The sequence below is a fragment of the Ceratotherium simum genome, chromosome 27, assembly GCF_057802395.1.
Source record: "Ceratotherium simum simum isolate JZ-2026a chromosome 27, ASM5780239v1, whole genome shotgun sequence".
Lineage (NCBI taxonomy): Eukaryota > Metazoa > Chordata > Mammalia > Perissodactyla > Rhinocerotidae > Ceratotherium > Ceratotherium simum.
The window spans coordinates 24996675-25000648 of record NC_141926.1 but is presented as its reverse complement, the minus strand read 5'-3'; the positions used below and the strand labels follow the sequence as shown (position 1 = coordinate 25000648).

The 3974-nt window shown below is 37.6% G+C and overlaps 1 pseudogene; it reads left to right on the top strand.

Annotated features, from left to right (window-relative positions):
- The first annotated feature begins 591 nt into the window (after window positions 1-591).
- LOC101390570 (magnesium transporter NIPA2 pseudogene) lies at window positions 592-1455 on the top strand (annotated as a pseudogene).
- The last annotated feature ends 2519 nt before the right edge of the window (window positions 1456-3974 follow it).

Here is a 3974-nt window from a genome sequence, read left to right as displayed (position 1 = left end):
GTCAAAGTTTTGACATAGTTACCTTGAGTGAAATTATGACCTAAAATCAATTACACAAAACTGATACTTAGCAAGAATGAGAGATAAAAGAAGTTATGCCCCAGACTCATGTCTAGATGCTGATCGGACATATTTCCTGTGTCAAGATCTACTTGCATACTGAATTTTACAGCTCTTTAAATGAAGCGTAAAGGGCACCAGCTGTGCCCAGGGCCTCCTTAGTGGTGGTGCCTGGGTCCTGGTGGCAGCTATAGCCCAAGATGATACTGGTGAGGTACCATTTTAGCATTCACTCAGGGAGGAGGCAGTGCATATATTTGGCTATAGTCTCAACATTTGCACTTGCCACTGGATGGCCAGTATGGAGGTGTGACAGCTTGTGATTCTTTGACTCTAGAAGAACAAATATTTATTGCAACTCAGACTAGCCATGTATGTGTTAAAGAATGGTTGCAGCAGGCTAGACTGACATCAATGGGAGCTGGGCAGAAAACAGAGACAGTGAGATATGAAGCACAAGGATTCACCATGCCATCACTGGCTTAAAAATGGAGGCAGCCGCATGACATGGAACATAGGTAGCCTCTAGATATTGTGGAGATGGCCAACTTTGCTGCTTATATTTACAATGGACATATTAGTGACTATTTTAGAAGCTCTTCATGTCCTAGTAAGTGCTATTTTTTTCATAGTTTCTAAACAAAAGACTAAATCTTCATGGGAGCATTGGGTATTCGTTACGCTGCCCTGGATCTCCAATTACAGTCATTCATGCTTCAAAAGAAGAGAGGCTAGAGACTTTAATAAAATGTCTCACAAGCTAATTGATCTGGGTTTGGGGTTTTTTGAAACTTTTGTGATCATTGTGTCCTTGATGTTAATCTTTGTGGTAGGATCTTGCTCTAGACAGACTGACATTTATATAATGATATATTCTGTAATTAAAGCATTTTTAGTATCCTGTTTTAAAGGCCTGGACATTGTTATTAAATAACTTCTTGTGGGCAAGTCTGTACTGCACATCCCTTGGCTTGGATTCTTCTACTGAGTTTTATAGTCTGTCTAAGTACAGAGATTAATTATCTAAATAGGCCCTGGGTATATTCAACACTTCTATAGTGATTCCGTTATATTAGGTATTCTTTAGAATATCAATTTTGACTAGTTCAGCTCTTCCTTTTACGAGGCGACAAGATATGCCTGCTGATAGTACTTTGAGCATCTACTTTACAATTTTGTGGGGAAAAAATTGTAATATTTTTCTGCCTTTAAAGATGTCAGTTTTCATCTACCAAGAGGGCCTACATCTTTTCAAAAAGCTGAAAAAGTAATGAATGACAATCTCTCTAATATGTATGCAATTCTTAATAATAATGAAGAAAATTTAACTGGTGTAATTGAACAGCAAACTGGAGAAAAATCCCCTAGAGAAATGGAAATCTGATAGCTTTATGAAGAAAAATATTTAAAAGGCTAATCTGTAATTCTGCTACTAAATGAATTTGAATATCAAATGTGTCTGAAAAAGGATTTTCCTCGTGTTAAGCAGAATTTTAAGATGTCCCCTGTGACCTTTATCTCCAGGTGTTACTACCATGATTATGTTATGTTACATGGAAAAAGAGATGTTGCAGATGTAGGTAAGATTACGAAGGAGTTGACTGTAAAATAGAGAAATTATTCTGGTAGTGCTAATCTAATCTCTTGAGCCCTTTTAAAGCAGAGAGTTTTCTCACTGTTGGCAGAAAATGAAGTCAGAGGGATTTGAAGCACGAGAAGGATTTACCATGCCATTGTTGGCTTGAAAATGAAGAGAGCATATGAAAAGGAATGCAGATGATATCTAGAAACCAAAAGTAGTTCCTGGCTGACAGCCAGAAAGGGAACAGGGACTTCAGTTCTACAATGACAAGAAACTGAATACAGCCAACAACCTGAGTAATATTGGAAGAGAATTCTTCCCCAGAGCCTCCAGATAAGAACTCAGCATCTTGACTCGACATCTTGACTTTGGCCTTGTGAGAAACTAAGCAGACACCCAGCTGAACCTGTCTACTTCTCATCTACAGAAACTGAGGTAATGAAAGAATGTTGTTTCAAGCCACTAAGTTTCTGGTAATTTGTTACTCAACAATAGAAAACTAAAACAGTCCTCAAATAACGTTCTCTAAAGACAGTCATCTTAAGGTTTTCTAATTTAAAACAAGAACAATGACCTCTCAAAATTACACGATAGTAGGTCACAAAAATGACCTCAGTGTATGCTTCTTTTCTAATTCTATTAACATTCTGTTATTCTAGATATATATTTTAAATGTTGACTCCTTCACCAAGAGCTAAATGCACTAACGGCAGTTTTAAGGATAAACAAACGCTTTATTTCTTCGTTGATGAAATAAAAAGTGTAAAACTTTGAGATGCACTAGTATGCTAAGCCTCTTGTTTGGTAAATTTGCATTTTATTTGGTTTTAAAACTCAAGGCAGAAAAATGAACATCCACTGCTGTATGTGATAGATTGTATTATTTGCCCCAAATTATTTCTAATCTGCCCAACCTCATGTGGCTTCCTTGTGGGTTCATTATACCTTCGCACATCTCATTGACTAACTACAAGACTTATTTTGGCAGATGGAACAAAGAGGGAAGTAAAAGTGGGTCAAGTTGTGAAGAGAAGCCATAAGAGGCATGACCAGTTTCTCCTTGTCCTTTTGGAGCTTTTCCCACCGGCCATGAAAGAGGCCCCAGGTGAGTGTGGCAGCTTCAGCCTGGATGCCACCTTCAGCCGTGGTTCCACAATGAAGATACACGGAGGTGACCTGGACTCAACTCAAGTCTGGAGTCCAGCCCAGCCCAGATGTATCCAGGGGCTCCCAGATGGGATCAGCTTAACCCTAAGCAACATGTATATTTCTAAGTAAGAAATAAGTGCTTGTTTTATAGCCATCGATATTTTGGGAGTTTTTGTAACACAGCATTATCTCAACAAGAATTTGACCAGTAGAATCTAATACCGGATATACTTTATGAAGAGTATGTCATATAATGTCTTGGGTATAGGAGAGATATTATCAATTTTCTTGTCGTAACAATAGGAATAATCCTGCTTTTACTAATGCGCTTGACCCTGACCTAACAAAAGAGCAGTAACAGCTGAAGGCTCCATTTTACTTTCCATTTTGATATTAATCCCTTTAAATTTAGCTTCCTCTGATCGATGTGCAATAGGAATAGAACCTAAACGATAATTTTTACATAGGACAGAATGTTTTATAACTTTCTACGATGTCATTCGTATTCAAAACATAAACATGTTTCCTCTTAATTGAGGTTGATGGTCTAGTCATAATCACTTCCTTTAGATGCAAAAAGTATCTGTTTTGAACCCAAGATGATTATGGTAAGCAATTATATCACATGGTAAACTATCCATAAATATTGAATGACCGAAACAAATGCAACAACAAGTAAGTGACACAGTGACACAGTGAGTAAATCCAGTTCTTGGCCATTAAATACCATCCTTGAAGACTGAACAGAAGGCTTTTACAATTTGCTGAAAATGAAAGGGAAGTTTAAAATCCTCATATATTACTGGGAAGGAAAGGATTAAGCAGCTGGACTAGAAACCTTTTAATCCTATAATAAAGGGAGGGGCAGTCCAAGGCAGGAAACAAGGCAAGGTACAGGACTCAGCTCCTGTCGAGAACAGTAAAGACAAACGTATTGATAAACAGAGGAAATGGTCTTGGCAGCAATAGAGTACTTATCTTTGGGATGTGTTTAGTAGAATCCACATGATTGGCTAGGATTGCTTAAAGCAAACAAACCTGGAATCTCTGGATTTATCTGCAGGTTTCCCTGGAAAATGTCATGTAAGCTATATAACAATCTGAATGTAAAATGGAAATGTTTTATGAACTAAATTCCTCCATTTGGGTGTGCACACCTTATGTAGAAACCTCATCTATTAAC